At 41.4% G+C, this 25,665-nt stretch overlaps 1 protein-coding gene across 2 annotated transcripts in view; it reads right to left on the bottom strand.

Moving 5' to 3' along the window:
• The window catches only part of LOC128698395 (zinc finger MYM-type protein 1-like), a 46,765-nt gene that overhangs the window by 14,346 nt on the left and 6,754 nt on the right, over positions 1-25,665 (bottom strand). The window lies entirely within an intron of this gene.

The raw sequence follows: 25,665 nt of genomic DNA, 5'->3' as shown, positions 1-25,665 counted from the left end.
CTCCACCCACCATCTTCACTACTCCACCCACCACCTTCACTACTCCACCCACCACCTTCACTACTCCACCCACCACCTTCACTACTCCACCCACCACCTTCACTACTCCACCCACCACCTTCACTACTCCACCCACCACCTTCACTACTCCACCCACCACCTTCACTACTCCACCCACCACCTTCACTACTCCACCCACCACCTTCACTACTCCACCCACCACCTCACTACTCCACCCACCACCTACTCCACCCACCACCTCACTACTCCACCCACCACCTTCACTACTCCACCCACCACCTTCACTACTCCACCCACCACCTTCACTACTCCACCCACCACCTTCACTACTCCACCCACCACCTTCACTACTCCACCCACCACCTTCACTACTCCACCCACCACCTTCACTACTCCACCCACCACCTTCACTACTCCACCCACCACCTTCACTACACCACCCACCACCTTCACTACTCCACCCACCACCATCACTACTCCACCCACCACCTTCACTACTCCACCCACCACCTTCACTACTCCACCCACCACCTTCACTACTCCACCCACCACCCTCACTACTCCACCCACCACCTTCACTACTCCACCCACCACCTTCACTACTCCACCCACCACCCTCACTACTCCACCCACCACCTTCACTACTCCACCCACCACCCACCACCTTCACTACTCCACCCACCACCTTCACTACTCCACCCACCACCTTCACTACTCCACCCACCACCTTCACTACTCCACCCACCACCTTCACTACTCCACCCACCACCTTCACTACTCCACCCACCACCTTCACTACTCCACCCACCACCTTCACTACTCCACCCACCACCTTCACTACTCCACCCACCACCTTCACTACTCCACCCACCACCTTCACTACTCCACCCACTACTCCACCCACCACCTTCACTACTCCACCCACCACCTTCACTACTCCACCCACCACCTTCACTACTCCACCCACCACCTTCACTACTCCACCCACCACCTTCACTACTCCACCCACCACCTTCACTACTCCACCCACCACCTTCACTACTCCACCGCCCACCACCTTCACTACTCCACCCACCACCTTCACTACTCCCCCCACCACCTTCACTACTCCACCCACCACCTTCACTACTCCACCCACCACCTTCACTACTCCACCCACCACCTTCACTACTCCACCCACCACCTTCACTACTCCACCCACCACCCTCACTACTCCACCCACCACCTTCACTACACCACCACCCTCACTACTCCACCCACCACCTTCACTACTCCACCCACCACCTTCACTACTCCACCCACCACCTTCACTACTCCACCCACCACCTTCACTACTCCACCCACCACCACCTTCACTACACTACTCCACCCACCACCTTCACTACTCCACCCACCACCTTCACTACTCCACCCACCACCTTCACTACTCCACCCACCACCTTCACTACTCCACCCACCACCTTCACTACTCCACCCACCACCCTCACTACTCCACCCACCACCTTCACTACTCCACCCACCACCTTCACTACTCCACCCACCACCTTCACTACTCCACCCACCACCTTCACTACTCCACCCACCACCTTCACTACTCCACCCACCACCTTCACTACTCCACCCACCACCTTCACTACTCCACCCACCACCTTACTACCCACCCACCACCTCACTACTCCACCCACCACCTTCACTACTCCACCCACCACCTTCACTACTCCACCCACCACCTTCACTACTCCACCCACCACCTTCACTACTCCACCCACCACCTTCACTACTCCACCCACCACCTTCACTACTCCACCCACCACCTTCACTACTCCACCCACCACCTTCACTACTCCACCCACCACCTTCACTACTCCACCCACCACCTTCACTACTCCACCCACCACCTTCACTACTCCACCCACCACCTTCACTACTCCACCCACCACCTTCACTACTCCACCCACCACCTTCACTACTCCACCCACCACCTCACTACTCCACCCACCACCTCACTACTCCACCCACCACCTTCACTTCACCCACCACCTACTCCACCCACCACCTTCACTACTCCACCCACCACCTTCACTACTCCACCCACCACCCTCACTACTCCACCCACCACCTTCACTACTCCACCCACCACCTTCACTACTCCACCCACCACCTTCACTACTCCACCCACCACCCTCACTACTCCACCCACCACCTTCACTACTCCACCCACCACCTTCACTACTCCACCCACCACCTTCACTACTCCACCCACCACCTTCACTACTCCACTTCACTACTCCACCCACCACCTTCACTACTCCACCCACCACCTTCACTACTCCACCCACCACCTTCACTACTCCACCCACCACCTCACACTCCACCCACCACCTTCACTACTCCACCCACCACCTTCACTACTCCACCCACCACCTTCACTACTCCACCCACCACCTTCACTACTCCACCCACCACCCTCACTACTCCACCCACCACCTTCACTACTCCACCCACCACCTTCACTACTCCACCCACCACTACTCCACCCACCACCATCACTACTCCATCCACCACTATCACTACTCCACCCACCACCATCACTACTCCATCCACCACCATCACTACTCCACCCACCACCTTCACTACTCCACCCACCACCTTCACTACTCCACCCACCACCTTCACTACTCCACCCACCACCTTCACTACTCCACCCACCACCTTCACTACTCCACCCACCACCATCACTACTCCACCCACCACCTTCACTACTCCACCCACCACCTTCACAACACCACCCACCACCATCACCACACCCCCCACCACCAACACCACACCCCCCACCACCATCACTACTCCACCCACCACCATCACTACTCCACCCACCACCTTCACTCCTCTCACCCACCACCATCACTACTCCACCCACCACCATCACTACTCCACCCACCACCACCATACTCACTACTTCACCCACCACCATCACTACTCCATCCACCACTATCACTACTCCACCCACCACCATCACTACTCCACCCACCACCATCACTACTCCACCCACCACTATCACTACTCCACCCACCACCATCACTCCTCTACCCACCACTATCACTACTCCACCAACCACTATCACTACTCCACCCACCACCATCACTGCTCCATCCACCACTATCAGTACTCCACCCACCACCATCACTCCTCTACCCACCACCATCACTCCTCTACCCACCACTATCACTACTCCACCCACCACCATCACTCCTCTACCCACCACTATCACTACTCCACCCACCACCATCACTCCTCTACCCACCACTATCAGTACTCCACCCACCACTGCCACTACTCCACCCACTACCATCACTACTCCACCCACCACCATCACTCCTCTACCCACCACCATCACTCCTCTACCTACCACTGCCACTACTCCACCCACCACCATCACTCCTCCACCCACCACCATCACTCCTCTACCCACCACCATCACTCCTCTACCCACCACTATCACTACTCCACCCACCACCATCACTACTCCATCCACCACCATCACTACTCCACCCACCACCATCACTACTCCATCCACCACTATCACTACTCCACCCACCACCATCACTACTCCACCCACCACCATCTCTATTACACCCACCACCCTCACAACTCCATCCACCATTATCACTACTCCATACACCACCATCACTACTCCACCCCCCACCATCTCTACTACACCCACCACCATCTCTACTACACCCACCACCATCTCTACTACACCCACCACCCTCACTACTCCACCCACCACTATCACTACACCCACCACCATCACTACTTCACCCACTACCATCACTACTCCACCCACCACCATCACTACTCCACCCACCACCATCACTACTCCACCCACCACCTTCACTACTCCACCCACCAATATCACTACTCCACCCACAACTATCAGTACTCCGGACCCACCACGAGTACAAGAAGCTGTCCATTTACCTATTTCAACAACCCAAAGTGATCAGAAATTGTTAATTTGCCCAATTTCACACAAATTTCAAGAAATGCCAATTTCAAAAGAGGGTCCAGAATAAACAATGCAAACATTCCTGGCACTAAGAAAACATTTCTCTGTGCATCAGTCACATCCCAAGGCCTCTCTTAGATTACGCTTGCTTTTCATTTTGAATTTTTATTCACACATAAAATTTACTGTTTTACAGTTATGCAGACTACTGCATTGTTGTAATAATTGTATAAATAATGTCAACACATTCACGAATGCATATTAGACTGGCTAGATGGACGAGTGATATCATTTGTGGACTTCAGAATACAGTGGACCCCTCAACTAACGGCTGCATCGGCTAATGCCAAAATCGGCTAACAGCTCTCTTTGGCGTAAAAATATTGGCTTGACCAACGCCAAAAAACTCGGCTAAGGGCTTTCGTCCTGAATGCATCCACACGGCCTGAGTGGGCCTGGCCACACCAAGACTCCATGTATAGCCAGTGTGCCATTGTTTACAAGCCATTGTGGTCGATTCCACGCGTACATGCGATATATTTTGTATTATTCCATTGTTTTTAGTGATTATAACTGCTAAATAAGCCACCATGGGCCCCAAAGAAGCTTCTAGTGCCAACCCTGTGGTAAAAAGGGTGAGGTGTACTATTGAATTAAAAAAAGAGATAATAGAAAAGTAATGAAGTGGAGTGCATATCTCGGAGTTGGAAAAGTTATATAACAAACCTCATTCAACCATCACTACTATCTTGGCCAACAGAAAGGCAATCAAGGAAGCTGTTGTTGTGAAAGGTGCAAGTATATTTTTATTATCACACTGGCCGATTCCCACCAAGGCAGGGTGGCCCGAAAAAGAAAAACTTTCACCATTATTCACTCCATCACTGTCTTGCCAGAAAGGTGCAAGTATGTTTTCGAAACAGAGATCACAAATACTCGAAGATGTGGAGAGACTGTTGTTGGTGTGGATAAATGAAAAACAATTATCAGGATATAGTGTTTCTCAGTCAATAATATGTGAAAAAGCAAGGCAGTTGCATGATGATTTCATTAAGAAAATGCTTCCAAATAGTTCTGCTGTTGATGAATTTAAGGCCAGCAAAGGTTGTTTGAGAGATTTAAGAATCATAGTGGCATACACAGTGTGATAAGGCATGGTGAGGCTGCCAGTTCAGACACAAAAGTGACTGAAAAATATATGCAGGACTTTAAGGAGTACACAGACACTGAAAAATTAAAAACCCAACAAGTGTTTAATTGTGACAAAACAGGCCTGTTTTGGAAGAAAATGCCAAACAGGACCTACATTACTCAGGAGGAAAAGGCACTCCCAGGACACAAGCCTATGAAAGACAGGCTAACTCTCATGTTTTGTAGTAATGTTAGTGGGGACTGAAAAGTGAAGCCTTTACTGGTGTATCACTCTGAAACTCCCAGAGTGTTCAAGAAAAACAATGTCATCAAGACTAAACTGTGTGTGATGTGGAGAGCAAACAGTAAGGCATGGGTCACTAGGGACATTTTTTTGGACTGGTTCTTTGATGTGTTTGGCCTCACTGAAAAAGTACCTCCTGGAAAATAAATTGTCACTCAAGTGCCTCCTGGTAATTGACAGTGCTACTGCTCATCCTCACGACTTCCAAGAGCAAATTGCAGGGAAGTTGAGCTTCATCAAAGTGAAGTTTTTGCCCCCTAATACCATTTCTCTCCTCCAGCCCATGGACCAGCAGGTCATTTCAAACTTCAAAAAACTGTACACCAAAGCAGTGTTTCAAAAGTGCTTTGAAGTGACTTCAGACACTGAACTGACCCTAAGAGAGTTCTGGAAAGATCACTTCAATATCCTCAGTTGCATAAACCTTATTAGGTAAGGCTTGGGAGTGACTTGCAGGACTTTGAACTTTGCTTGGAGAAAATTGTGGCCACAATGTATACAAGAGAGGGATGTTTAAGGGTTTGGGGCTAACCCTTAGGAGCCTATACCAGTTGTGGAATCTATTGTGGCATTGGGGAACTCCATGGGGTTGGAGGTTTGTGGCGAGGATGTGGAAGCTATGGTGGAGGATGACAGTGAAGAGCTAACCAATACAGAGCTGCAAGAGCTTCAGGTGCAACAGCAACAGATCACAGCTCAGGAATTTCCTTCCGATGAGGAGGAAGAGAGATGGAGGAAGTTGCCTTCATCAAAGATTAGGGAAATGCGTACGATGTTTACAAAGGTGCAAGCATTTATGGATGAATATTATCCTGACACTGCTGTTGCAAGCTGTATTGGTAAAATGTACAATGATGCTCTTGTGTCCCATTTTAGGGAAATTTTAAAGGGACGTGAAAAACAGAGCTCTCTGGACAGATATTTTGTGCGACAGGGGTCCAGTGGCTCTCAAGCTGGTCCTAGTGGCATTAAAAAACCAAGAAGGGAGGTAACCCCAGAAAAAGACTTGGTACCTGAAGTCTTTATGGAAGGGGATTCCCCTTTCAAACAATAGAACACCTTCATCATCTCCCTTGCTCCTGTCTCATCATTCATCAACAGGTCCACAATAAAGGTAAGTGTCATTTAAGTATTGTTTATTTTGCATGTATCATTGTTTTCTGTGTAGAGAAATGTATATGTCATGTAAAAGAAATTATTCTGTTAAATACTTTTGGGTGTCTGGAATGGATTAATTGGATTTCTATTATTTCTTATGGGGAAAATTAATTCGGCTAAAGTCTAAATCGGTACGGATTAAAAGCATTAGTCAAGGGTCCACTCTATCAGTAAAAATCAAATATTTCCACTACTTTGAGCTCATTTTCAAACTACTTTCAGTTCTTAAACAAATCAAAATCATCTGTTTCTATATCTTCCATTCTATCAAACGAGACCAAGAAACTGAGAATATAACCATAAAAACATGAAAATACACAACAAAGTCACTGTTTTGTGCCAAAAACACAGTCGCAGTTTTTTCCTCATTATGCACTGCTTGCTGCAGGATTTTTTTTTATATGATGCACACTTACTGCATAGACCCGTTCTCTCATATCTAGGCTAAATTTATCACTCACAGCTTATCTGAGTGAGCTGAGATCAAGGTGATGTATTTTGGAGCTGCCACTCGCTTCAAAGCTGTGATACAACAGGACTGACTCTGAAAGGGTTAAGGCTAGTACAACGTAACAAAGCATAAAAAACATTACCCATACATTTATACAAAGATATTAAGAATGTCTCCATGGGAGAGCGGAGAAGAATTCTTAACCTGTAAATCATGTGTAACATAAGAGGTGACTTAAATGCTGGGAACAAGATGCTAGTAACCCCCCCCCCCCCTTTGTTTTTAATACATCAGACATTTCCCACCAAGGCAACCCAAAAAAAGAAGAAACACTTTCATTATCACTCACTCCATCACTGTCTTGCCAGAGGCATGTTGATACTACAGTTCAAAAACTGAAACATATCCCCACCCTTCCTTCAGAGTGCACCACTGTACTTCCCACCTGCAGGACTCAAGTCCCTTCTCATATTTAAATTTCTAAATATAAAAAGACAAACTTTATGAAGGTGTTTCTTCTTTTTTATGGTCACCCTCCTTGGTGGCAGATGACTGGTATATTAAAAAAATTAAAGGATTTATATAGAATAAAAATAATTCTAATGAATATAACAAATATACAGTATACAAAACAGTTGCTTAAAAGTTAATCATGGTTCATGACAATGAGAAAAATTGAGTTAAACTCAAACACATGTTGATAAATTAGACACATGTGCAACTCTTGGGTATCTTTATTGAGGAAACGTTTCGCCACACAGTGGCTTCATCAGTCCATACAAAGGAGAATCTTGAAGAACAGGAGGAGAATGAGGTAATCAGTTCCTCAACCTTGAGTCGATGTGTTCAGTCCATCAATCTTGAATAGAATGATGGACTGACCACATCGACTCAAGGTTGAGGGACTGATTACCTCATTCTCCTCCTGTTCTTCAAGATTCTCCTTTGTATGGACTGATGAAGCCACTGTGTGGCAAAACGTTTCCTCAATAAAGATACCCAAGAGTTGCACATGTGTCTAATTTATCAACATGTCGGTTCTCTGAACCATTCATCTTCAAACACATATGTTATCAGGTACAAAATTTTTCCATTAGGTTACATTCAGTACATTAGTTAGGCACTTGTGCAACACTTGGTTAAGAACATAAGAACATAAGAATGGAGGAACACTGCAGTAGGCCTACTGGCCCATGAAAGGCAGGTCCTTATCAAAACGACCTCTACCTAAACCTACCCAAGAAATAACTCCCGTACCCAATGACACCAATCAAACCCAGCCCCTCCCACTCATATATTTGCCCAGTCTCTTCTTAAAGCTACCCAAGGTCCTAGCCTCTATCACCCCACTGGGAAGACTGTTCCACGCATCTACAACTCTGTTAGAAAACCAGTACTTACCTATGTCCTTTCTAAATCTAAATTTATCCAACTTAAATCCATTATTTCTGGTTCTTACCTGGTTCGACACCCTCAGTACTTTATTAATATCTCCCTTGTTTATGCCCGTCATCCACTTATACACTTCAATGATATCTCCCCTCATTCTACGCCTCTCCAGAGAGTGGAGATTTAAGGCTTTAAGTCTATCTTCATACGGGAGGTTCCTTACACAGTAAATCATTTTAGTCATTCTTCTCTGTATGTTCTCTAATGAGTCTATGTCCATCCTGTAGTAAGGGGACCAAAACTGAGCAGCATAATCTAAATGAGGCCTCACTAGTGATGTATAGAGCTGTAAAATAACTTTTGGACTTTATTGTGGAAATGTTTCACCAACCAGTGACTTCCTCACTCTAATACAGAGAAGAATGGTTGAAGATCATGAATTTGAGGCAATCAGTCCCTCAGCCTGGAGTCCATGTCATCAGTTCCATCAGTCTGAAAAGGACTCTAAGTCTGACTAACCGGTTCTCATAAATCCTTTCATAAATGTTACCTTGTTCAAACTCCAACAGCACGTCTACTCATAAAACCACTTGCCTCCGCTCACTTCTAACATGCTAATGCCCGCTTGCTAGAAATCTAAGCCCCCTTACACACAAAACCTCTTTACCCCCCCCCCTCCAATCTTTCCTAGAATGACCCTCTACCCCACCTTCCATCCACACCAGATTTATATGCCCTCCAAGCCATGACATTTTGTTCCATGCACAGTCACAATACAAGGCATAAGGCCCTTTTCAAGATCCCTCGAGTAAAGCTCTCACTATGCAAGAACACTATGCACATAAAAAGCCCAAAGATCTGGAACTCGCTACTGGAACAAGTCAATGATCCCCAGACAACTTATAAATTTAGGACTCTACTAAAAAATCATCTTATCTCACAATATTAACCAAATCAACCAAACATCTACTGACTAGTTTTATCATGTGACCTCCTGGCTTTAAATTCTGACATCCCATAAAATATTACCACATGCACCATTCCTTGTAAATTAGATTTTGTACTAAGTATACATAAGATTTATTAAGTCCAAATAAGATTGTAAAACAGCTAACCACTATTCTATGTTTAGTTTTAAGTAATAATTACTATGTACTATTATCTTATCTAGTTTTAATTAGTTACTATGTATTAGGATTAGTTTGCCTGAAATGCCTCAGCATAATACAGTGGACCCCCGGTTTGCGATATTAATCTGTTCCTGAGAGCTCATCGTAACCCAAAATTATCGCAAACCGAATCAATTTTCCCCATAAGAAATAATGGAAATCAAATTAATCCGTGTAAAACACCCAAAAGTATGAATTTTTTTTTTTTTTACCACATGAAATATTAATTTTAATACACACAAACTGACACTTACCTTTATTGAAGGTCTGGTGATGATTGATGGGATGGGAGGAGGGGAGAGTGTTGATGGTGTTAGTGTTTAGAAGGGGAATCCCCTTCCATTAGGACTTGAGGTAGCAAGTCCTTTTCCGGGGTTACTTCCCTTCTTCTTTTAATGCCACTAGGAACAGCTTGAGAGTCATGCCACTATGCCATGTATGCCACTACGAATCTTAAATCTTTCAAACCAACCTTTGCTGGCCTTACATTCACTCACATCAGCACTAGTTGCAGGCAATTTCTTTACCAAATCATCATGCAACTGCCTAGCCTTTCACAAATGATCGCTTGAGAGATGCTATCTCCTGCTATCTGTTTTTCATTTATCCACACCAATAACAGTCTCTCAACATCTTTTAACACTTGCGGTCACTGTTTCATAATCACAGTTGCACCTTTTGCAAGAACAGCTTCCTTGATTGCCATTTTCCTGGCCACTATAGTAGCTATGGTTGATTTGGATTTCGTATAAAACCTGGCCAGCTCCAACACACACACTCCACTCTCGTACTTTTCAATTACCTCTTTCTTCATTTCAATAGTTATTGAGCCCTTTTTCTCAAAGGGTTGGCACTAGAAGCTTTCTTGGGGCCCATGGTGACTTATTTTGCAGAAACAAGCACCAAAAACACTGTGATAATATGGAATGTACCGAATGTATGCTTAGATGCTAGCACACTGGCTGGCTCGCCTGTAAACACTCGCAGACGCGTCTCGGATGAATTGCATATACCGGGTTTTTTAACGCGAACCGAGGCAAAATTTTTGCGTTAAAATGCATCGTATACCGGATTTAATGTATACCAATGCCTTCGTATACCGGGGGTCCACTGTAGTGGCTATCTTTATACTTAGCAAATCAAAATTGTAATTACACATTGTAACCTTTACAAAGAAATAAACTTATCATTATTATTATTATTATCCTTTCTAAATGTCAGAACCACCTCAACAACCCTTCTTCAGCCCTTTGGATAATACTTTTAGTAACCCCCACACCTCCTCATCTTCAAGCTAGGGATTCGCTGCATAATATTCACGCCGGACATTGCCCTCAGACATGACATATCCACTGCCTCCAACCTGCTCTTTGTTGCAACATTCACCACCAATGCTTCACACCCATATAAGAGCTTTGGCACCACTATACTCTCATATATTCCCCTCTTTGTTTTCATGGATAATGTTCTTTGTCTCTACAGATGCCTCAATGCACCACTCGCCTTTTTCCCTTCAATTCTATACTTCACCTTGTCTTTCACAGACATATCCACTGACAAGTTCACTACCAAATATATCTGAACACATTCACTTCCTCCATACTCCCTCCCTCCAATCTGATATCCAATCTTTCATTAACTAAATTTTTTGTTACCCTCAACACATTGCTCTTTATAATATTCACTTAGAATTTCCTACTTTTACACACCCTCAAAAATTCATCCACAAACCTCTGCAACTCCTCTTCAGTGTCATCAGCAAAAAGCAATTGTGAGAACGCTCACTTAGTAGTAGATTTTATGTAGTATTTCAATCCCAAACCTCTCCCTACCATTTCTGCATTCACTTCTTTTACAACCCCATCTACAAATATGCTAATCAACCATGTGACATCACTCATCTCTGTCTAAGGTCTACTTTTACTGGAAAATAGTCTCCCTCTTGCCTACATACCCTAACCTGAGCCTCACCATCCTCATAAAAACTCAACTGCTTTCAGTAATTTACCACCTATTCCATACACTTGCAATATCTGCCACATTGCTTCCTTACCCACTATCAAATCCATTTTCTGAATCCATAATTTCAACTAAAGCATCCTTACCCTTATCTAAATACTGTTCAGATATATGCTTCAATGTAAACACTTGGTCTACACACCCCCTACCCTCCCTAAAGTCTCCTTGTTCATCTTTGATCCTGCTCTCCATCTTACTCTTAACTCTTTCAATAATAACTCTACTATAAACTTTATCAGGTACACTCAACAAGCTTATTCCCCCTCTAATTCTTACATTCTCTTTTGTCACCTTTACCTATATACAGAGGAACTATGCATGTTTTCTGCCAGTCCCTAGGTACCTTCCTCTCTTCCGTACATTTATTGAATAAAAGCACTAATCATTCCAAAACTATATCCCCACCTGCTTTTAACATTTCTGTCTTTATCCTAGCAATCCCAGCTGCTTTATCCCCCTTTCATTCTACTCACTGCCTCATGCACCTCCACTACCCATACAACTGGCTCTTCCTCACTCTTGAAAGATGTTACACATCCCTGGCCAGTGCAAAAAATCACAGCTTCCCTATCTTCATCAACACTTCCTCAAAATATTCCCACCATCTTCCTAATACCTCCAACTCCCCATCTAATAACTCTCCTCTTCTGTTAAGATGTTCTGAACATCCCAATTTTATAATAATAAAAAACATATCTAAACTGCTGTATTTGAGTGCCTCTGCAAAGAGAGTGATTATGTATGACTGATGATAAAAGTTTTTTCTTTCTTCTTGGTCACCCTGCCTTGATGGGAAACGGTCGACGTGTTAAAAAAAGAAAAAAACATAATTTAAACCAGAAGTTCAATTATGAGACTGGCACAGATTTTATTTCCAAGGAAATTCTCACAAAAAAATCTAAATCTTTAATTCAGGCTAAGAAAGCTCCATCAGATTATACGAAAAAAAAAAACTGAGCAAGAACGACAGCCACGACTGCCTATCCTGTTCCACATCCTCATGTGAGACATAGACAGAGATGTAAACCGTAGCACTGTATCATCTTTTGCAGATGATACTAGGATCTGCATGAGAGCGTCATCCATTGAAGACATGGCAAATCTCCAAGAAGATATAAACCAAGTTTTCCAATGGGCAATGGATAACAATGTGATGTTTAATGGAAACAAATTCCAATTGCTCTGTTATGGAAAAATGGAGGAAATAATAACTAGGACTGAGTATACTACAAACTCTAATCACACAATAGAGCAGAAAAGTTATGTGAAGGACCTGGGTTTGGTAATGTCTGAAGACCTCACCTTCAAGGACCACAACAATGCCACTATCACATCTGCAAGGAAACTGATAGGATGGATAATGAGAACATTCAAGACAAGAGATGCTAAGTCAATGATGATTCTTTTTAAATCACTTTTTCTCTCTAGGCTGGAATACTGCTGCATATTAACATCCCCATTCAAGGCAGGTGAAACTGCAGATCTAGAGAGTGTACAGAGAACCTTTACTGCACATATAAGTTCCATCAAACACCTTAACTGCTGGGAACATTTGGAAGCACTTGGCTTGTACTCACTGGAGCACAGGCGAGAGAGATAAACCATAATCTACACTTGGAAGATTCTGGAGGGACTGGTTCCAAATATGCACACATACCCCCAGTGATAAGTAGGGGCATCACTGGTACACTAAGAGAAAACGCAATAAGTGCCCGGGGCCCAAGACTGTTCGAGAACCTCCCACCCACCATAAGGGGCATTACCAGTAGACCCCTGGTTGTCTTCAAGAGGGAGCTGGGCAGATACCTAAAGTCGGTGCCGGATCAGCAGGGCTGTGGTTCATATGTTGGACTGCGTGCAGCCTGCAGTAACAGCCTCGTGGCCTGGTCCATGACCAGGCCACTGGGGCGTTGATCCCCGGAATACCCTCCAGGTAGACTCCAGGTATGAAGACAGATGGAAGATTCAAAATAACCATGAACATAACATAACTAAATTCTCACTGTACATTTTAGTTCTACGTACCTCTTTAATTGTGCTTAACCAGCCTAGAAATGTGAAATCCACTAAGAACAGAAAGACATACCGTGACTGGAACAATCACCATGACATGGTGGCAAAAGCTCTCGTTTCACACGGTGAGTGTCCGGGTTCAGTTCTGGCAAGGGTGAAAAAATTGGGCATGTTTCCTTACACCGCTTGTTTATTTTCACCTATCAGTAAAATGGGAACTTGTGTGTTAGTGGACTGGTGTGGGTCGCATCCTGGGACAAAACTGACCTAATTTACAGGAAATGCTCAGCATAACAAGCGGCTTTCTATATAGTAGTCTGTCATTGTTGTCACCTATGGTCTGTATACCTTGTACATGTACTGGTAGTAAATAAAGAACATAACATGAAGAAATATCAAGTCGGACCAAAATGTTGTCATAAGTTTCTTGCTATGTGCAGGTTATTTTTGAAATCCACTTTAAGCATTTTTTTACATTCAGTATTGGTAAATCCTATGACCCATATTTCTCCTTTGTTATTCTTTTCAAATTTAGTGTTGATTACTTTTTTTTTCGTCTATGGATACAAATAATAATTGTTAAATAAATCACCTAAGTAATATTTAGATCAATCAACATACTGCCGGCCTCACTTGTAACTACAGATATACAAACAGAAATTTTTATTTCTTTATGTGGTACAAAAGTACTGTTGTTTACATTTAATAAAACATTGTTTAGCACAAAAGAAAGTCACAAGTATGCAATGTATTTCAGACACAATAATCCTATTAATCTTAAGACCCCTTCAGGGTCTTAGTCGGTACCTTAGAACTACAAGATGAGCTCAGCTCACTTAGATAAGCAGTGAGCAGTAAATTTTTTGCCTAGATATGAAAGAATGGGTTGATGTGGTAAGTGTGCACCATATAAAAACAATCCTGCCCCATACAGTGCATACTGGGAAAAAAAACTGACCATATTTTTAGTTTAAAATAGCAACCTTGCAGTGTATTTTCATATGGTTTTTGTGGTTGTATTCTCGGTTTCTTGGTCTCATTTGATAGAATGAAAGATATATTACAGAAATAAAGATGACTCCAAGTGGTTCCAGGATTGAAAGTAGCTTGAAATTGACCTCGAATTAGCAGAAACATTCAATTTTTGCAGATATTCCAGAGTACATAAATTACATCACTCATCTAATGTGTGTCCAACTGGTCAGTTTAATGTGTTCAGAAATGTGCTGACTTTATTTATACAATTATTAGAATAATTAAGCAGTCTGATTTATAATTATTTTTGTGTGAACAAAAATTCAAAATTTAATGGAAGCATAATACAGCCTCTCCTCACTTAATGACAGAGTTCTGTTCCTAAGACCACATCGATAAACGAATTTGTTGCTAAGCAAGGAGCATACTATAATGGTAGTGGATTTGTGTCAACCATCTTTAATGTTTTAATGCCACCTTTGCACCATTTATAACATTTACAGTACATTTTTAAATGCTTATACAGTAGTGTACTGTATATTGTAATAGACAGAATAAATCAGCTCTAATATGCATTATTTTGGTATGCATACTGGTCAGAGAGCCTGTCGTAAGTCTGAGTCGTCAGTAAATGAGTACGTTGCTAAGTGAGGAGAGGCTGTATAGGAGAGGCCAGGGGACATAACTAATGAACAGAGGAAATATTTTTTAGTGCCAAAAATGTCTACAATGTTTATTCTGGACCTTATTTATAAATTGGCAACTTTTATTTTGTGAAATTAGCCGAATTACCGATTTCTGATCATTTAATTGGGTAGTTGAAAAAAGTAAGTGGGTGGTTTTTTGTACTCAATAGATAGAATGGAAGGGGTACTAGCAAAATAGCTATGTTAATGAGGAGCTGCTCAAAATATCGACTTGGATGAGAGCCAATAAACTTACACTTAACATTGGCAAAACCTACTATATTATGTTTGGTAACAGAACAGGTGTTGCGCAACTTAACATTAAGATCAACAACACTCTAATTGCCAGACATAATGAGGGCAAATTCCTTGGCCTATACCTCGGCAACAACCTAAATTTCAGCACCCATATCCAACACATAACAAAAAAAGTATCCAAAACGGTAGGGATCCTCTCCAAGATACGATACTACGTACCACAAACTGCCCTTCTCACACTATACCATTCACTTATATATCCATACCTCACCTATGCTATCTGTGCTTGGGGTTCAACTGCAGCAACACACCTTGAGCCAATAACCCAACAAAAAGCAGCAGTAAGAATAATCACTAAATCTCATCCCTGGCAACACACCTCCCCACTCTTCATAGATCTAAACTTACTCCCTGTTCTGAACATCCACACTTACTACTGTGCAATCTATATCTACAGGACCTTAAATTCCAATATTAACCTTGACCTAAAACGCTTTCATGATAGTTGTGACAGGATCCACAGGCATAACACCAGGTACAAACATCTCTATGACATTCCCCGTGTTCGACTAAACCTTTACAAAAATTCAATGTATTTCAAAGGACCTAAAATCTGGAACACCCTACCTGAAAACTCTAGAACTGCAGACACATTCATCACTTTCAAAACTACAGTTAGAAAATATCTTATCTCCCTGATCCACCCCGACAACTAACTACATGATGACCACCTGGTGGTTCACAATTACACTCACTCACCCACTGACTATAAACCCAGAAATACTAATCTTAAAATAATAAATCCTAACTAGTCATAAGTTTGCCTATGATACTCCAATATAGACACTTTGTACTGTGCCAAAACAAAAGCATTCACATTGCTAAACTCACAAATTATGATGTAGTCACTTAGCCTTAATACCATAATCTGTAAGGATTTAATGTTAAGAATTAATCTAAGTCTGCCCGAAATGCCTAGCCATGCTAGGTGTCCTAGTGGCCCCCTCTGTAATTAGTATTTTATAACATATAAACCACACAATACCCAAAACCTGTAAACCCAGCATTGTAACCCTTATAGAGAATAAACTTGAATTGAATTGAATTGATATGAGTTGGTTGGCTGGAGCAATGGAATTTGCTTAAAATAGGACTCAAATTGGGCAAAATCACCGATGCATAAATATCACTGAGACCGTTAACTTTGCAAGAGCATAATCCCCTTAGTTTTCCATCAAATTTTGTACTTTTGGTTTTAGTACCTTTGGAAAAATATTCTCTACTATTTGATAAGAATTTTTTTTTTTTTGAAGATACCCCGACCCTAATAGCAATTCTCGGATCAGGGGATCTGACCCTAAAGGGGTTAAAGACTACTTAAGAATCAGACTATAAAGGATTTATTATGCTGTTAACTACAATCATATGTACAATAAGAAATGGAGCTAATAAACAGTACAGTTTTAAACTATACAAAAGTATTTGAATAAACAGGTGAGAAAACCAACAAGTTGAAAAATAAGACGATTGTGCAACATATGTGTGTCTTTATTCTGGAAGCATTTCACCAGCCAGTGACTTCTTCAGTCCGGTGGACTAAACAGGTCTTCCAGTGTTTCTCTGTAATACACTGAAGAAGCCACTGACTGGCTTCCAGACTAAACATACCCAAATGTTTCACAAGTATCTCATTTATCATACAAAAGTATGCAAACCTTATTTAATGTGTCCTCAGTAAGAACAATAGCTTAAGAGTCATCAGTTATGAAAAGGTTTCTAAATAACCAATGACATTACATTACTTGAATCACTTAACAAAATTTTAATTATAACACTATTAGATTCGGATTCTTTATTTCAGCACGACAAAATGTTTATACAGAGTTGAATGACATTTAGGCGCACATGCAGAAAGCCCCTTAATATGCAGAGCATTTCAGGTAAACTTAAGGATAATAAGGCAATGACTAATTGATTGCTTTTATGTAGCCTCTTAGATGGTTTTAAAATATATTTAGAAATTATAATGAATACAAGAGAATTGAATATCCTATTAGTACATGCTATATGGCTTTTATCAAGTTTAATTGTTTTAAAAATTACAGGCTTGATTATATGTATACCTGGAGAGGGTTTCGAGGGTCAACACCCCCACGGCTTGGTCTGAGACCAGTCCTCTAGCATATTCTATTCTAGCATACTAATATACAGTGGACCCCCGCTTAACGATCACCTCCAAATGCGACCAATTATGTAAGTGTATTTATGTAAGTGCGTTTGTACGTGTATGTTTGGGGGTCTGAAATGGACTAATCTACTTCACAATATTCCTTATGGGAAAAAATTCGGTCAGTACTGGCACCTGAACATACTACTGGAATGAAAAAAGTTCGTTAACCGGGGGTCCACTGTAATGTGAACACATTCAATGTTTTAATGGTTGTGAGGATTACAGATATTGAGAATTAAAGATACGGAGAATAAGAAAAAAAAATTTCCATATGTTTGTAACAAGGAAAATATGGATATACAGTGGACCCCCGGTTAACGATTTTAATCCGTGCAAGAGGGCTCATCGTTATGCGAAATAATCGTTATGCGAATTAATTTTCCCCATAAGAAATAATGGAAATAAAATTAATCCGTGCAAGACGCCCAAAAGTATGAAAAAAAATTTTTTTTACCACATGAAATGTTAATTTTAATACACACAAACTGAAAAAGGCATGCACAATTACATGACACTTACTTTTATTGAAGATCTGGTGATGATTGATGGGATGGGAGGAGGGGAGAGCATTATCTTCTTACTGTTTAGAAGGGGAATCCCCTTCCATTAGGACTTGAGGTAGCAAGTCCTTTTCTGGGGTTACTTCCCTTCTTCTTTTAATGCCACTAGGACCAGCTTCAGAGTCACTGGACCTCTGTCGCACAACAAATCTGTCCATAGAGCTCTGTACCTCCCGTTTCTTCAAGACTTTCCTAAAATGGGCCATAACATTGTCATTGAAATAGTCACAAGCACGGCTTGCAACAGCTGTGTCAGGGTGATTTTCATCTATAAAGGTTTGCAGTTCAAACCACTCTGCACACATTTCCTTAATCTTTGAAGTAGGCACAATGGATTCCACAACTGGCATAGGCTTCTCAGGGTTAGCCCCAAACCCTTCAAAATCTTTCTTAATTTCCATACTAATTCTCACCCTTTTTACCACAGGGTTGGCACTAGAAGCTTTCTTGGGGCCCATGGTCACTTATTTTCCAGAAACACCACCGAAAACACTGTAATAATACGAAATATTCCGAGTGTATGCTTGGATGTTACCGCGGAGGCTGGCTGGTAAACAATGGGACGGCCGGCACATGTGAGGGCACATTGGACGCGTCTCGGACGAAAATCGGTATGCGGGTTTTTAATCGGTATGCGGGGCAAAAATTTTGCGATAAAAGTAATCGTTATGCGGAAAAATCGCTATGCGATGCCATCGTTATGCGGGGGTCCACTGTATAGTTTTCACATATTTAGCTGATGTTGAGATATGATAGGGAGAGAAGGTGTTTTTTTTTACGTTAGTTTTGAAGATGCTGGTTGAGACAGTAGCACTGGAGATTTCCAGAAGAGTTCCAGATTTTGGGCTCTCTAACCCTTAAACTGTCCAAACGTAGATCTACATTCACGTGTGGGAGGGCTCCAAATGTAGATCTACATTTTTTTACATGCTTTCAAATGGGGAAAATAAAGGTTGGAGCACTATGCACGTGAATGCAGATCTACATTTGGAAAGTTTAAGGGTTAATGAGCATTGAATTTTTACAAAGATTAAGCCAGACACAGGGTATGTCAGTGAGTTTTGTTCCTAGTATTATGTCTATGGGTCCAAATGCAACTATCAGAAAAGTGCTTAAGGTTGGGAATAATATTAAAATTTATTGTTCTGTTAACCCATAAATGATCCAAACGTATATATACGTTTTTACCGCTAGTGCCCCAAACGTATACACGTATATACGTTTTATTTTTCCTGCCTTCAAATTTGGCACAATTGGCTTGAGATGCTTTGTCAGCATAGAATGGCTCCTAACACTCAGTGTGTGCAGTATTAAAAAATCTGGGACCACTTAGTACCTCGTGGGAGCACCAGTTCAAATGAGTGCCAGCTAGAGCAAACAGCACAGCAAACACCAGGGATTCACTGATTTCATGCAGTATTAACACTCCCATTTTAAGAGGAAAGTGATTTTGACCCTGAGTTTAGTGGCTTTGAGGTGGATGTGGCCACAATTGGTCGAGGAAATATCCAAAAACCTCGATAATAGCCCATCTGCAATATTTGTGCAACACCCTTTCAGAATGTCTTATAACCTATGCCCTAAGTAAAGAGAAACAATTCTGGCTGGCTGGCAGGCTGGCTGGCTGGCTGGCTGGCAGGCTGGCTGGCTGCCAGGCTGGCTGACTGGCTGATTGGCTGGCTAGCTGGCTGGCTAGCTGGCTGGCCAGCTGCGTGGCTGGCAGGCTGCTGGCGGCCTGGCTCTATCTCCATCTCTGTCTCTATCTTTGTGTCTGTCTGTCTGTCTCTGTCTATCCCTGTCTATCTGTCTCTGTCTATCTCTTTCTGTCTATCTCTGTCTCACAGGTACACATAAATACAAGTATACATAGTGTAAATTACCTAGGATAACCCAAAAAATCCAGACAAAGTGCTATACCCTGCTTGAAGATGTGAGTAAACGTGATGACGACGCAGTCTTTTGGCTCTCTCTGAGACATAGAGCTAGACGGACAGACAGATAGATAGGGAGCTTGACAGACAGACAAACAGACAGACATGTTTGTGTACCAGGGAAAACAAAGGAGGCCTTAATCTTTTCTTATCAAGTCTTATCACTGCACCCTTGCGAATGCTCATCAAACATCAGCTCTTATCAAATGTTATCTCATCTTATCACATCACTGTCAGGGGAGGACTTTGTTTTTCATGCTTCTAGGGAACTTATTATTTTATTATTATTATGTATTATTCTCCTCCTCCTCCTCCTCCTCCTCATTATTATTATATACTTCCACATATCCAAGACATTGCTGGGACCTATAAATACTTTGTATATATTCAAAGACAATAGTAAATGACTAAGGTAGGTGTAAATGTCCACCTGTCAATGTGTTATTTATTTATTTATTCATTTATTTAATGTCTTTGCAAACAGTACATTGAGACTGTGTATATACAATAGTGGGTTGTAATGCAAAGACAGCCTCTATTATGCCTAGGCATTATGGGCCAGCTTAACATTATTGGCTTACATTCTACTTAATACTATGGAGTAGTATATCATAGTTGTACAGTAGGAAAGTAATTATTTCACAGTTGTACAGTAGAATATTAATTATAAATGAATCGAAATTTGTTTGTGACAATGTGAGTACAATTTCAGAACCTAATACTAGTGTCAGAACAAAGATTAGTTATGAAATGACAAGAACTACTGTACTATAAATTGTAATTATCAGAACATAAAAATTATATAAAATAATATGAAAATGGAAAAAAAGATATATCAGCAACACTTCTGCAAGCGGCAGTGCTCCATGTTACCGCCAGGTGATCTCCAAGTGCCAACTTTGCAGCCTAATATCTCGGTAAGTACTGACCCTAATTTTTTTTTTATCCTATAACACTTAGAAAAATGCGCTCTTTTTTTTTCAATAAAAAAAAAGCGATTTTTTTATTTTTCAAAATATTCGGGGCACTGGGGTAGTGAATGTATATATACGTCTAGCAGTGGAGTGTGATCATTTGTGCTGTGGCTTCTTGTTGAGTTATTATTGCCTTGAGGTGATCTGCCATTGTGGAAGCCTAGTTAAAACATAACTTTACTCCCCAACTACAGACCTAATGATAAAGGCAGTAACACTACCTATGTTAGAAAATTGAATTGTATGTTATAAATGTTGAAAATGTTAAGCATTTTTGCTCAGTTCTCTTCGAGTAATACTAGAAATTTAATAATAACTAGAGTGGTTTACAGGATGCCTCACACAAACACAATACTATCAATGAAAATCTGTGAAATGTGATAAAAGAAACTTAACATCACCTTAAAATTACTGGTGACTTCAATGTAAACCTTTGCTAATCAAATAACCCCAACCTGCCTGGATTAACCATTAACCCTTTCAGGGTCCACAGGCCCTCTCAGAGACTTGTTCTCAGGGTCCCCAAATTTCAAAAAAAAAAAAAAAAAAAAAAAAATTCTCTTTTGAAAAGATAGAGAATCTTTTCCCGATCATAATGACACCAAAAGTATGAAATTTGGTGGAAAACTTACGGAATTATGCTCTGGCGAAGTTAGAGGTCTAGACGATGTTTACGCATTGGCGATTTTGCCCACTTTGAGCCCTATTTTCAGCCAATTCCAGTGTACTAGTCGACAAAAATCATACCTATTTCGCTAGAACTCCATTTTTTCTATCGAATGAGTAAAAGAAACCACCCATTTACCGATTTCAACTATCCAATACAGTGGTCAGAATTTAGCAATTTTGCCAATTTCACACAAATTTCATATGATGCCAATTTCCAAATAGGGTCCAGAATAAACGAGAAAGACATTCCTAGCACTAAAATAACATTTCCTCTGTTCATTAATCACGTCCCCACGCCCCTCTTACATTCTTTTGCTTTCCATTTTGAATTTTTATTCTCACAAAAAATAGATTTACTGTTATGCAGACTACTGCATTAGTGTAGAAATGGTATAAATAATATCGGCACACTTGTTAAAAAATATTAGACTCGCCAGTTGACATGTATTGGACGCTTAGCATGATTTGTTTACTTTTGAACTTTGGTAAAAATCGAACATTTCTGTTACTTTGAGTTCAATTTCAAAGTACTTTCATTGTAAAACCAGTCAAAATCATCTCAATTTCTGTAATATGTCTTCCATTCTATCAAATGAGACCAGGAAAACTAGAATACAACAATAAATGCCATATAAAAATACAGTGCAAAATCACTGTTTTAATCCAAAAACACGGTCAAAGATTTTTTTTTCTCATTAAGCACTGTGTGCTGTAGGATTTTTTTTATACTGTGCACACTGGCCACATAGACCCATTCTTTCATATGTAGGCCTACCAGCTTTCTCTCACTAGATTTGAAGGCGCTAGAATTTATGAGTACTAGTACGTCAAGGACCCAGGCACGTAAGTGGTACTAGTACGGCCAAAACCCTGAAAGGGTTAAAAAGTGAATAAAACAGTTATGAAAATTTGTATTTTCTGTTGCTCTACTTATAAGTGGCTTATATTGCTTGCTGCAATTTAGTATTAAATGTAATAAAAAAATAACAATTTATATTTAATATACATAGTTGTGTGTTGTGGCATGAGGGATGTCATTAAAGAAAACCGAGCTTTTAATGTCTTATTTCACCTTGAGCACTTACTGAGCCTTAATGTCTTACTAACTAAACAACAGAAGGGCTGAGGTGACTTAGTTCATCAGATGACCTTAATCCAGCCCTGACTTCCAAGTATGAACATTATTAAACAGCACACACTCCTGTCCCATGGTATATAACGGTTTTCTCTAATGCCATCTCTGCTGTGTCAGGATATTAGCTGAACTGAGATGGGAAGTACAAGAGGGCTGCACTTTACAGCACTTTGCATTTATTCAGACTTGATGCAATCAGTATATTCACCCTCACTATAAGCTAAGGAGGAAAATATTTCAGAGTAAGTAATTCTTGTACTGTATATGCTTTTTAAGGCCTAGCTCTATTGCTCACTTAATACAGTGGACCCCCGCATAACGATTACCTCCGAATGCGACCAATTATGTAAGTGTATTTATGTAAGTGCGTTTGTACGTGTATGTTTGGGGGTCTGAAATGGACTAATCTACTTCACAATATTTCTTATGGGAACAAATTCGGTCAGTACTGGCACCTGAACATACTTTTGGAGTGAAAAAATATCGTTAACCGGGGGTCCACTGTATATGATAGTGTAAACATCTTATCAGGCTGTTATATATAGGCATTTGAAAGTGAAAAACAAAAGCTATGTTTCACTTTACAGTGATTTTTGCTTTACAGTAGCAGCCCAGAATCTAGCCTGCTGTACAAGTGGGGCCCCTCATGTACAGTGCCTGCACTCTGAAGGATGGGTGTATGTAGATATGTTGCAGTTTTTTAACTGTAGTATTGGTATGCCTCTCGCAAGACAGTGAAGGAATGAATGATGATGAAAGGCTTCTTCTTTTTTGTGGTCATCTTGCCTTCATGGGAAACAGACGATGTGTTAAAAAAAAAATAATAGAAATATACAGAGATGGGGTTAACCTCCAGTGCATTTGTGGGGACCTGCAGCTTTGGAGTAGATAAAATGGCACGAGTTCAGTTTACGAGGTCTAGAAGCTGGACCTAAAATTGCCGATTATCAATCAATGTGTTTAAAGGTTTAAGGCTATCTATGTTTATTTGAAATGCAATTTAACACATGTAGAATGAGCAAGAATTTGTAACAGTAAGAGTAACATGCTGTTAGTGATTGAAAAGTGAGTAAGGTGGCTGTCAGCACACATCAGCAAGCCACCACTGTTATTTACCTTAAAAATACAAATTAAAACCAATCTCTTGATGTAACCTGCACATCAGAGTTATCAATTATCATGAAAAGTTAAGTTATTTACAAAACTGCACATTATATATATTTTATTAATCTTCTTTCTTTCTTTCAAAAAACCAGCAGTATCCCATCAAGGCATTATAACCCAAAAAGAAAAACAAAAGTTTCTCTTTTTAACTTTAGTAATATACAGTGGACCCCCGGTTAACGATATTTTTTCACTCCAGAAGTATGTTCAGGTGCCAGTACTGACCGAATTTGTTCCCATAAGAAATATTGTGAAGTAGATTAGTCCATTTCAGACCCCCAAACATACACGTACAAACTCACATAAATACACTTACATAATTGGTCGCATTCGGAGGTAATCGTTATGCGGGGGTCCACTGTATATACAGGAGAAGGGGTTACTAGCCCCTTGCTCCTGGCATGTTAGTTGCCTCTTACAACATACAAGGTTTACAGAGAAGAATTCTGTTCCACTTCCCCATGGAGATAAGTGGAAATAAACAAGAAAAAACTAGTAAGAAAATAAACCCAAAGGGTGTGTATATGTATGCTTGTGCATGCATGTGTAGTGCAACCTAAGTGTAAGTAGAAGTAGCATGACGTACCTGAAATCTTGCATGTTTATGAGACAGAAAAAAAAGACACCAGCAATCCCACCATCATGTAAAATAATTACAGGTTTCCATTTTACACTCACTTGGCACGACGGTAGTACCTCACTGGGTGGTTACTGTCTACCAACCTACTACCACAGGATGGTAGTACCTCCTTGGGTGGTTGATGTCTACCAACCTACTACCACAGGACAGCAGTGCCTCTCTGGGTGGTTGCTGTCTACCCTACTATCACATGACAGTAGTAACTCCCTGGGTAGTTGCTGTCTACCAACCTACTACCAGAGGACAATAGTACCTCCCTGGGTGGTTGCTGTCTACCAACCTACCACCTAAAAATTTGTACAGTGGAACCTCAACATTCGAACATATCATATATCGAACGTTTCAAAAATAGAACCCTTTTTTCGAACCAAGTTTGTCCCTATTATCGAACGCGCCCCTTTTTTCAGACTGCTGGGTACCGGACCTGTCCACCAGCCTGCTCTGTCCACGTCCCCCGCACAGGCACCTTGAGCCATTCTGGCTTTGTTTATGCTTGAGTGAACACTAACCTGCGCTCTCATTCAAACATTTTACAACTATTTCATTGTGTTTAGTGCTTGTGGGACTGTGAAATAAGCTACCATGGGCCCAAAGAAACTTGCTAGTGGTACCCTTGTGATAAAGAAAGTGAGAAACACCATAGATGTAAAGAAGGAAATAATACAGAAGTGTAATGATGCATAAATGTTTGTGAAGAAGTACCACCCTGAGCAAGCTGAAACAAGCCATCTTTGCAAGTTCGGTGACAAAACCATGTCCCATTTTAGGAAAATCTTAAA

The sequence above is a fragment of the Cherax quadricarinatus genome, unplaced genomic scaffold, assembly GCF_038502225.1.
Source record: "Cherax quadricarinatus isolate ZL_2023a unplaced genomic scaffold, ASM3850222v1 Contig626, whole genome shotgun sequence".
Classification (NCBI taxonomy): Eukaryota; Metazoa; Arthropoda; class Malacostraca; order Decapoda; family Parastacidae; genus Cherax; species Cherax quadricarinatus.
This window is presented reverse-complemented; position numbering and strand designations above follow the sequence as displayed.